A 12,771-nucleotide genomic window follows, 5' to 3' on the forward strand; every position below is an offset into this window, starting at 1 on the left:
GGGAAATCAATGCCTGCCCCAAGGTTTGTGGCAACACCCCCTTCCCTATCGCCTCTTCAAACATCCCCACCCTCAGGGGTGCCAGCTTGTCCTTGAATTTTTTAATAATATTCCACCGGAAACCCACCCGGCCCTGCCACCTTCCCCGACTGCATCCTCCCAATCGCATCCTTTATCTCCTGCTCCACTATCGCTCCTTCTAATGTAGCCCTGTCCCTCTCCCCTAACCTCGGGTCCTCCAACCCAACTAGAAATTCCTGCATCCCCCGGTCTCCCCCAGGTGGCTCTGACCTGCGCAACCTCTCATAAAATCAGATCCGGCGCCACCACAAACTTCCCTGCCCTCCCCCTCACCTGCACAATTTCCCTTGCCGCTGCTTCCCTCCGGAGCTGACCTGCTAACATGGCCTTATCTCCATGCTCGTAAACTGCACCCCTTGCTCGTCTCAGTTGGCGCACCGCCTTCCTGGTAGACAGTCGATCAAAGCTCGTCTGTAGTTCCTTCCTCTTTTCCAGCTTTGCTGGGTCCCCATCTTCTGCATAACTCCTCTCTACCTCCAACATCTCATCTATTACCCTCTGCCGCTCCAACCTCTCCTCTTTGTCCACCCTGACCTTAAACAAGATCACCTCTCCCCTCACCACAGCCTTTAGAGCCTCCCAGACAACTGCCTTCGACACCTCACCCGTACAGTTGAAACCTACATATTCCTTAATTACCTTTTCAATTTTGTCACAGAACACTTGGTCCCCCAAAAGTCCCACATCTAACTTCCACCCCGGTCTCTGCGCTACCCCCTTCTCCAGTACCATATCCACCCAATGCGGAGCATGATCTGACACTGTAATTGCCGAGTATTCCGACCCCTTAACCCCAGCCAACAAAGTCTTCCCCACCACAAAAAGTCGATCCACGAATATACCTTATGGACAGCTGAGAAAAACGGGCAGTGAGGGTGAATACACAGCCCAGTGTGAGGCAGTGAGGGTGAATGCACAGCCCAGTGTGGAGCAGTGAGGGTGAATACACAGCCCAGTGTGAGGCAGTGAGGGTGAATGCACAGCCCAGTGTGGAGCAGTGAGGGTGAATGCACAGCCCAGTGTGGAGCAGTGAGGGTGAATACACAGCCCAGTGTGGAGCAGTGAGGGTGAATACACAGCCCAGTGTGGAGCAGTGAGGGTGAATACACAGCCCAGTGTGAGACAGTGAGGGTGAATGCACAGCCCAGTGTGGAGCAGTGAGGGTGAATACACAGCCCAGTGTGGAGCAGTGAGGGTGAATACACAGCCCAGTGTGAGGCAGTGAGGGTGAATGCACAGCCCAGTATGGAGCAGTGAGGGTGAATGCACAGCCCAGTGTGGAGCAGTGAGGGTGAATACACAGCCCAGTGTGGAGCAGTGAGGGTGAATACAAAGCCCAGTGTGAGGCAGTGAGGGTGAATGCACAGCCCAGTATGGAGCAGTGAGGGTGAATACTCCCACTCCCTCAGGTGCAGAAACCTCCAAGGGTCCACCCCCCCTCCCCCATTTCCACCATTAGCTCAGCTAACGCCTTCCCCTCCCCATGATGGGACCAGCGAGCGTGGCCGTGACCTGTCCAACCTTGGCTCCTGCACCAAGTTCCAGTCCCCCCCCCGTGTGTGTCCAAGTCGGGGATGGCCCCAAAAACCTTCTTTGCGAATCCCACATCGTCCCAATTGAGACAGTATACACTTAACAGCACCACTAATCTCCCCTCCAGCACCCCTGTCACAATCTCATATCTACCCCACTGATCTGCCACCACCTCCTCCATCTGGAAGTGTACCCTTTTGCTGACCAACCCCGCTACCCCTCGAGCCCTTCCGTCAAGTCCAGAGTGAAACACCTGACTAACCCAGCCCTTTTTAAGTCTCACCTGGTCCTTCACCCTCAAGTGAGTGAGTCTCCTGCAGCATTGCTACATCTGCTTTCAAACTTTTAAGATGCGCAAGCACCCTTGACCTCTTGACTGGACCTGCTAACCCCCTCACGTTCCACGCGACTATCCTAACTGGGGGTCTCTCCCTTCTTATCCACCATCATCATACCACCGGGCCCTGTCCTATAAGCCTGACCTGCCCCTATCCATTATTAACATTCCCCCCCTCCCAAAACCACCCCCTACATTTCCTCTCCAAAAAACATCTCCCAGCATCAAACCCCCCCCCCCCCCCCCCGCCCGCCCCGCTCGCCTCGTAGGCCCATCGAAACCTGTCAACAGGCTCCAATGTCCGCAGCCCTCCTCTCACTTCACCTCCGTTCACTAGCTGACTTTAGTTAGCTAGCGTGGGTGGCTCCCCCCACCAAGGTATACCATCCCCTCCCACCCAGCCCCAGAGAAAGAAAAAAACAAAAACAACCCATACAATTCACTAAACTAAGGTACAACTGTCGCAACACAGAATGCCAATCAACCCAATTAATAACTTGTACTCTGTAACAATGCAAAGAGAAGTAAATTACAATACACGTCAGTAAAACAAAAGTTACAACATTTAAACATTTTCCAGCTCCCCAATCACAGACCACAGTCTCTCTTCCAGCTCCGCTCCTCACGACTGTCCCAAGCCTTCTGCCCTCACGAACGCCTCAGCCGCCTCCACTGTCTCGAAATAAAAGTCTTTGGTCACCCTCAGCTTCGCCGGGTATACCATACAAATTCGCACCCCATTCTTGTACAGTGCAGCCTTCACTCGCCCGAACGCCGCTCATCTTTTTGCCAACTCCACCGTCAAGTCCTGGTAGATCCGAACTCCGGCACCATCCCCCTGCACCTCGCGCTTCTGCTTCGCCCAGCTTAACACCTTCTCCTTCATGCAAAACTTATGGAAGCAGATAATTACTGCTCTTGGCGGCTCATTCACTTTGGGCTTCGACCTTAACGACCGATGAACTTGGTCCAGTTCGTACTGAGAGGGGTTCCCACCCTCCCCCATCAGCTCCGCCAACTTCTTAGCAAAGTACTCTGTTGGCCTTGGGCCCTCTGTCCCTTCGGGCAAGCCCACAATTCCCAGATTGTCCCGCCTCGAGCGGTTCTCCAAGTCGTCAAGCTTTGCTCGGAGCCCTCTGTTGACCTCCACCGCCCTCCGCAGCACGTCCCCCATCGAGGTGAGCTGGTCGCTGTGCTGCGACATGGTCTCCTCCACTTTCTTCATCTTCTTGCCCAGCTCTCTCATCTCGGCCGATGTCTTTGCCACAGCTACTCTCACCGGGGCAATTGTCTCCTCCACCAATGCCTTCAATGTGACCGCCATCTCCTTCCTCAAAGCCTCCGTGTGCCTCACAAACTGCTTTTCTAGCTCCACCGCCATCACTTCGGTCATCTTCTCCACTGTAAGTCGTGCGGCCCCACCATGCGGTCCGGCCTCCGCCATCTTGTCAGCACTTTAGCTCATCTTATCATTCAACGGCAAGCACGCATTACCTCCCTTCCTCAACGCTGCTTTTCACATCCTTTAACGGCTTATTATTTTTCCTTTTTCTCACTCTTCCTTCCTTCTTCCATCTCAAATTTCTTTAAAACTTCTTTCTCTTCTTTTTTTTTGTATACCTCCAGAATTTCCCTGGGACCGGGCTTCAGTCTTCTTACCACATTCTAGTGTTGCTCTTATTAGCCTTAGTTTAATTGCTCTAATTCTGTCACCTTTGCTCACGAGTCGCCAGGTATCTTTCTGATACTGCCACGTGGTTCAAGCTCCAGTAATGATTTATAATGCAGCACACCGCTTAGTAAAAGTTAAACAAATGATCATTTATTATATACAGCAATAAATACTTATACAATAATCCTACTTCTAGACTTCTACCTACCACTAAAGGCCAATACTTAACTTTGGAAATGGCCCACCAGGTCAGGGAAATGAATGGTCTTTCGAATTGGGTCTGAGCCTGCGGGATTCAAAGGCTGGTACAAGTCGATAGTCAGGAGCACCTATCTGGTAGCGATCGCTGGAGTAAGACTTACTTGTTTTCTTTGTCGAAGGGTCTCGAAGGTTGCTGCTCCGCTCGCAGACCGGACATTCCACACTGTAATAAGGTGTTGTGCAACGATGTGCAGGTTAGGTGGGGTCATGGGGATAGGGTAAGGGAGTGGGCCCCGGTAGGGTGCTGTTTCAGAGGGTCAGTGTAGATTAGATGGGCCGAATGGCCTCCTTCTTCACTGTAGGAGTTCTATGGTTTAAGGTTCAAACTTCCTTTCTGGCCCGTTGCTGTAATCGATGAAAACTGTGACAGTGTCCATTTTGCGTCACCTTGAGAAGCACAAATGTTCTGACGGAAGAAGCAGCTCTTCAGAACCGAGAGGCAGGGTTTTCTGCCTTCCCCTGCGTGTTTTGTAGGGGAAGAGGCGGCCTGCCAATGGCTGGGGGCGGGAACGGGACTTCCTGTTTTACACAAACCCGGTTTCCCGGCGGTGGTGATTTGCCATCGGCAGGGCCAGAGGATCCTGCAAACGAGAACAGTCAGAAGATTCTAGCGCAAGCCTATCATCCTCACACTGGGCTGTGCATTCACCCTCACTGCTCCACACTGGGCTGTGTATTCACGCTCACTGCTCCACACTGGGCTGTGTATTCACCCTCACAGCTCCACACTGGGCTGTGTATTCACCCTCACAGCTCCACACTGGGCTGTGTATTCACCCTCACAGCTCCACACTGGGCTGTGTATTCACCCTCACTGCTCCACACTGGGCTGTGTATTCACGCTCACTGCTCCACACTGGGCTGTGCATTCACCCTCACGGCTCCACACTGGGCTGTGCATTCACCCTCACTGCTCCACACTGGGCTGTGTATTCACCCTCACTGCTCCACACTGGGCTGTGTATTCACCCTCACAGCTCCACACTGGGCTGTGTATTCACTCTCACAGCTCCACACTGGGCTGTGTATTCACCCTCACTGCTCCACACTGGGCTGTGTATTCACCCTCACAGCTCCACACTGGGCTGTGTATTCACCCTCACAGCTCCACACTGGGCTGTGTATTCACGCTTACTGCTCCACACTGGGCTGTGCATTCACCCTCACGGCTCCACACTGGGCTGTGCATTCACCCTCACTGCTCCACACTGGGCTGTGTATTCACCCTCACTGCTCCACACTGGGCTGTGTATTCACCCTCACAGCTCCACACTGGGCTGTGTATTCACTCTCACAGCTCCACACTGGGCTGTGTATTCACCCTCACTGCTCCACACTGGGCTGTGTATTCACCCTCACAGCTCCACACTGGGCTGTGTATTCACCCTCACAGCTCCACACTGGACTGTGTATTCACCCTCACTGCTCCACACTGGGCTGTGTATTCACGCTCACTGCTCCACACTGGGCTGTGCATTCACCCTCACTGCTCAACACTGGGCTGTGTATTCACCCTCACTGCTCCACACTGGGCTGCGCATTCACCCTCACTGCTCCATACTGGGCTGTGTATTCACCCTCACAGCTCCACACTGGGCTGTGTATTCACCCTCACAGCTCCACACTGGGCTGTGCATTCACCCTCACTGCTCAACACTGGGCTGTGTATTCACCCTCACTGCTCCACACTGGGCTGTGTATTCACACTCACTGCCCCACACTGGGCTGTGTATTCACCCTCACTGCTCCACACTGGGCTGTGCATTCACCCTCACTGCCCCACACTGGGCTGTGTATTCACCCTCACTGCTCCAGACTGGGCTGTGTATTCACCCTCACAGCTCCACACTGGGCTGTGTATTCACCCACACAGCTCCACACTGGGCTGTGTATTCACCCACACAGCTCCACACTGGGCTGTGTATTCACCCTCACTGCTCCACACTGGGCTGTGTATTCACCCTCACTGCTCCACACTGGGCTGTGTATTCACCCTCACTGCCCCACACTGGGCTGTGTATTCACCCTCACTGCTCCACACTGGGCTGTGCATTCACCCTCACTGCCCCACACTGGGCTGTGTATTCACCCTCACTGCTCCATACTGGGCTGTGTATTCACCCTCACTGCCCCACACTGGGCTGTGCATTCACCCTCAATGCCTCACACTGGGCTGTATATTCATCCACACTGCTCCACACTGGGATGTATATTCATCCACACTGCTCCACACTGGGCTGTGCATTCACCCTCACTGCTCCACACTGGGCTGTGCATTCACCCTCAATGCCTCACACTGGGCTGTCTATTCACCCTCACTGCTCCACACTGGGCTGTGTATTCACCCTCACTGCTCCATACTGGGCTGTGCATTCACCCTCACTGCTCCATACTGGCCTGTGCATTCAACCTCAATGCCTCACACTGGGCTGTGTATTCAACCTCACTGCTCCACACTGGGCTGTGTATTCACCCTCACACTGGGCGGTGTATTCACCCTCACTGCTCCTCACTGGGCTGTGCATTCACCCGCACTGCTCCACACTGGGCTGTGTATTCACCCTCACTGCTCCACACTGGGCTGTGCATTCATTCTCACTGCTCCACACTGGGCTCTGTATTCAACCTCACTGCTCCACACTGGGCTGTGTATTCACCCTCACTGATCCACACTGGGCTGTGCATTCACCCCCACTGCTCCACACTGGGCTGTGTATTCACTATCACTGCACCACACTGGGCTGTGTATTCACCCTCACTACTCCACACTGGGCTGTGCATTCATCCTCACTGCCTCACACTGGGCTGTGTATTCATCCTCACTCCCTCACACTGGGCTGTGTATTGACCCTCACTGCCCCACACTGGGCTATGTATTCACCCTCACTGCTCCACACTGGGCTGTGCATTCACCCTCACTGCTCCACACTGGGCTGTGTATTCACCCTCACGGCTCCACACTGGGCTGTGTATTCACCCTCACTGCTCCATACTGGGCTGTGTATTCACCCTCACTGCTCCACAATGGGCTGTCTATTCACCCTCACTGCTCCACACTGGGCTGTGCATTCACCCTCACTGCTCCATACTGGCCTGTGCATTCAACCTCAATGCCTCACACTGGGCTGTGTATTCAACCTCACTGCTCCACACTGGGCTGTGTATTCAGCCTCACACTGGGCGGTGTATTCACCCTCACTGTTCCTCACTGGGCTGTGCATTCACCCTCACTGCTCTATACTGGGCTGTGTATTCACCCTCACTGCTCCACACTGGGCTGTGCATTCATCCTCACTGCTGCACACTGGGCTGTGTATTCACCTTCACTGATCCACACTGGGCTGTGCATTCACCCTCACTGCTCCACACAGGGCTGTGTATTCACCCTCACTGCTCCACACTGGGCTGTGTATTCACCGTCACTGCTCCACACTGGGCTGTGCATTCATCCTCACTGCCTCACACTGGGCTGTGTGTTCATCCTCACTCCCTCACACTGGGCTGTGTATTCACCCTCACTGCCCCACACTGGGCTGTGTATTCACCCTCACTGCTCCACATTGGGCTGTGCATTCACCCTCACTGCTCCACACTGGGCTGTGTATTCACCCTCACGGCTCCACACTGGGCTGTGTATTCACCCTCACTGCTCCATACTGGGCTGTGTATTCACGCTCACTGCTCCACACTGGACTGTGTATTCACCCTCGCTGCTCCACACTGGGCTGTGTATTCACCCTCACTGCTCCACACAGGGCTGTGTATTCACCCTCACTGCTCCACACTGGGCTGTGTATTCACCCTCACTGCTCCACACTGGGCTGTGCATTCACCCTCACTGCCCCACACTGGGCTGTGTATTCAACCTCACTGCTCCATACTGGGCTGTGTATTCACCCTCACTGCTCCACACTGGGCTGTGCATTCACGCTCACTGCCACACACAGGGCTGTGTATTCAACCTCACAGCTCCACACTGGGCTGTGTATTCATCCTCACTGCCTCACACTGGGCTGTGTATTCACCCTCACTGCTCCACACTGGGTTGTGTATTCACCCTCACTGCCTCACACTGGGCTGTTTATTCACGCTCACTGCTCCACACTGGGCTGTGTATTCACCCTCACTGCCCCACACTGGGCTGTGTATTCACCCTCACTGCTCCACACTGGGCTGTGCATTCACCCTCACTGCCTCACACAGGGCTGTGTATTCACCCTCACTGCCCCACACAAGTCTGTGTATTCACACTCACTGCTCAACACTGGGCGGTGTATGCACCCTCACTGCTCCACACTGGGCTGTGCATTCGCCCTCACTGCCCCACACTGGGCTGTGCATTCACCCTCACTGCTCCACACTGGGCTGTGCATTCACCCTCAGTGCCTCACACAGGGCTGTGTATTCACCCTCACTGCTCCACACAGGGCTGTGTATTCACACTCACTGCTCAACACTGGGCTGTGTATTCACCCTCACTGCTCCACACTGGGCTGTGCATTCACCCTCACTGCCTCACACTGGACTGTGAATTCCCCCTCACTGCTCCACACTGGGCAGTGCATTCACCCTCACTGCCTCACACAGGGCTGTGTATTCACCCTCACTGCTCCACACTGGGCTGTGTATTCACCATCACTGCCCCACACAGGGCTGTATATTCAACCTCACAGCTCCACACTGGGCTGTGTATTCAACCTCACTGCTCCACGCTGGGCTGTGTATTCACCCTCACTGCTCCACACTGGGCTGTGCATTCACCCTCACTGCCCCACACTGGGATGTGTATTCACCCTCACTGCCTCACACTGGGCTGTGCATTCACCTCACTGCTAAACACTGGGCTGGGCATTCACCCTCACTGCCTCACACAGGGCTGTGTATACACCCTCACTGCTCCACACTGGGCTGTATATACACCCTCACTGCTCCACACTGGGCTGTGCATTCACCCCCACTGCTCCACACAGGGCTGTGTATTCACCCTCACTGCTCCACACTGGGCTGTGTATTCACCCTCACTGCCACACACTGGGCTGTGTATTCAACCTCACAGCTCCACACTGGGCTGTGTATTCATCCTCACTGCCTCACACTGGGCTGTGTATTCACCCTCACTGATTTACACTGGGCTGTGTATTCATCCTCACTGCCTCACACTGGGCTGTGTATTCACCTTCACTGCCTCACACTTGGCTGTGTATTCACTCTCACTGCCCCTCACTAGGCTGTGTATTCACCCTCACTCCCTCACACTGGGCTCTGTATTCACCCTCACTGCTCCACACTGGGCTGTGTATTCACCCTCACTGCTCCATACTGGGCTGTGTATTCACCCTCACTGCTCCACACTGGGCTGTGCATTCACGCTCACTGCCACACACAGGGCTGTGTATTCAACCTCACAGCTCCACACTGGGCTGTGTATTCATCCTCACTGCCTCACACTGGGCTGTGTATTCACCCTCACTGCTCCACACTGGGTTGTGTATTCACCCTCACTGCCTCACACTGGGCTGTTTATTCACGCTCACTGCTCCACACTGGGCTGTGTATTCACCCTCACTGCCCCACACTGGGCTGTGTATTCACCCTCACTGCTCCACACTGGGCTGTGCATTCACCCTCACTGCCTCACACAGGGCTGTGTATTCACCCTCACTGCCCCACACAAGTCTGTGTATTCACACTCACTGCTCAACACTGGGCGGTGTATGCACCCTCACTGCTCCACACTGGGCTGTGCATTCACCCTCACTGCCCCACACTGGGCTGTGCATTCACCCTCACTGCTCCACACTGGGCTGTGCATTCACCCTCAGTGCCTCACACAGGGCTGTGTATTCACCCTCACTGCTCCACACAGGGCTGTGTATTCACACTCACTGCTCAACACTGGGCTGTGTATTCACCCTCACTGCTCCACACTGGGCTGTGCATTCACCCTCACTGCCTCACACTGGACTGTGAATTCCCCCTCACTGCTCCACACTGGGCAGTGCATTCACCCTCACTGCCTCACACAGGGCTGTGTATTCACCCTCACTGCTCCACACTGGGCTGTGTATTCACCATCACTGCCCCACACAGGGCTGTATATTCAACCTCACAGCTCCACACTGGGCTGTGTATTCAACCTCACTGCTCCACGCTGGGCTGTGTATTCACCCTCACTGCTCCACACTGGGCTGTGCATTCACCCTCACTGCCCCACACTGGGATGTGTATTCACCCTCACTGCCTCACACTGGGCTGTGCATTCACCTCACTGCTAAACACTGGGCTGGGCATTCACCCTCACTGCCTCACACAGGGCTGTGTATACACCCTCACTGCTCCACACTGGGCTGTATATACACCCTCACTGCTCCACACTGGGCTGTGCATTCACCCCCACTGCTCCACACAGGGCTGTGTATTCACCCTCACTGCTCCACACTGGGCTGTGTATTCACCCTCACTGCCACACACTGGGCTGTGTATTCAACCTCACAGCTCCACACTGGGCTGTGTATTCATCCTCACTGCCTCACACTGGGCTGTGTATTCACCCTCACTGATTTACACTGGGCTGTGTATTCATCCTCACTGCCTCACACTGGGCTGTGTATTCACCTTCACTGCCTCACACTTGGCTGTGTATTCACTCTCACTGCCCCTCACTAGGCTGTGTATTCACCCTCACTCCCTCACACTGGGCTCTGTATTCACCCTCACTGCTCCACACTGGGCTGTGTATTCACCCTCACTGCCTCACACTTGGCTGTGTATTCACTCTCACTGCCCCACACTAGGCTGTGTATTCACCCTCACTGCCTCACAATGGGCTGTGTATTCACCCTCACTGCTCAACACTGGCCTGTGCATTCACCCTCACTGCCTCACACAGGGCTGTGTATTCACCCTCGCTGCTCAACACTGGGCTGTGCATTCACCCTCACGGCCTTGAACAGTGCTGTGTATTCAACCTCACAGCTTCACACTGGTCTGTGCATTCACCCTCACTGCTCCATACTGGGCTGTGCATTCACGCTCACTGTTCCATACTGGGCTGTGTATTCACTCTCACTGCTCCACACTGGGCTGTGTATTCACCCTCACTGCTCCACACTGGGCTGTGCATTCACCCTCACTGCCCCACACTGGGCTGTGTATTCACCCTCACTGCTCCATACTGGGTTGTGTATTCACCCTCACTGCTCCACACTGTGCTGTGCATTCACCGTCACTGCCTCACACAGGGCTGTGTATTCACCCTCACTGCTCCACACAGGGTTGTGTATTCATCCTCACTGCTCCACACTGGGGTGTGTATTCAACCTCACTGCTCCATACTGGGCTGTGTATTCACCCTCACTGCTCCACACTGGGCTGTGCATTCACGCTCACTGCCACACACAGGGCTGTGTATTCAACCTCACAGCTCCACACTGGGCTGTGTATTCATCCTCACTGCCTCACACTGGGCTGTGTATTCACCCTCACTGCTCCACACTGGGTTGTGTATTCACCCTCACTGCCTCACACTGGGCTGTTTATTCACGCTCACTGCTCCACACTGGGCTGTGTATTCACCCTCACTGCCCCACACTGGGCTGTGTATTCACCCGCACTGCTCCACACTGGGCTGTGCATTCACCCTCACTGCCTCACACAGGGCTGTGTATTCTCCCTCACTGCCCCACACAGGGCTGTGTATTCACACTCACTGCTCAACACTGGGCGGTGTATGCACCCTCACTGCTCCACACTGGGCTGTGCATTCACCCTCACTGGCCCACACTGGGCTGTGCATTCACCCTCACTGCTCCACACTGGGCTGTGCATTCACCCTCACTGCCTCACACAGGGCTGTGTATTCACCCTCACTGCTCCACACAGGGCTGTGTATTCACACTCACTGCTCAACACTGGGCTGTGTATTCACCCTCACTGCTCCACACTGGGCTGTGCATTCACCCTCACTGCCTCACACTGGACTGTGAATTCCCCCTCACTGCTCCACACTGGGCAGTGCATTCACCCTCACTGCCTCACACAGGGCTGTGTATTCACCCTCACTGCTCCACACTGGGCTGTGTATTCACCATCACTGCCCCACACAGGGCTGTATATTCAACCTCACAGCTCCACACTGGGCTGTGTATTCAACCTCACTGCTCCACGCTGGGCTGTGTATTCACCCTCACTGCTCCACACTGGGCTGTGCATTCACCCTCACTGCCCCACACTGGGATGTGTATTCACCCTCACTGCCTCACACTGGGCTGTGCATTCACCTCACTGCTAAACACTGGGCTGGGCATTCACCCTCACTGCCTCACACAGGGCTGTGTATACACCCTCACTGCTCCACACTGGGCTGTATATACACCCTCACTGCTCCACACTGGGCTGTGCATTCACCCCCACTGCTCCACACAGGGAGGTGTATTCACCCTCACTGCTCCACACTGGGCTGTGTATTCACCCTCACTGCCACACACTGGGCTGTGTATTCAACCTCACAGCTCCACACTGGGCTGTGTATTCATCCTCACTGCCTCACACTGGGCTGTGTATTCACCCTCACTGCTTTACACTGGGCTGTGTATTCATCCTCACTGCCTCACACTGGGCTGTGTATTCACCTTCACTGCCTCACACTTGGCTGTGTATTCACTCTCACTGCCCCACACTAGGCTGTGTATTCACCCTCACTCCCTCACACTGGGCTCTGTATTCACCCTCACTGCTCCACACTGGGCTGTGTATTCACCCTCACTTCCTCACACTGGGCTTTGTATTCACCCTCGCTGCTCCACACTGGGCTGTGCATTCACCCTCACTGCCTCACACAGGGCTGTGTATTCACCCTCACTGCTCCACACTGGGCTGTGTATTCACC

The sequence above is a fragment of the Scyliorhinus torazame genome, chromosome 14 (genome assembly GCF_047496885.1).
Source record: "Scyliorhinus torazame isolate Kashiwa2021f chromosome 14, sScyTor2.1, whole genome shotgun sequence".
In the NCBI taxonomy this organism is placed as follows: domain Eukaryota; kingdom Metazoa; phylum Chordata; class Chondrichthyes; order Carcharhiniformes; family Scyliorhinidae; genus Scyliorhinus; species Scyliorhinus torazame.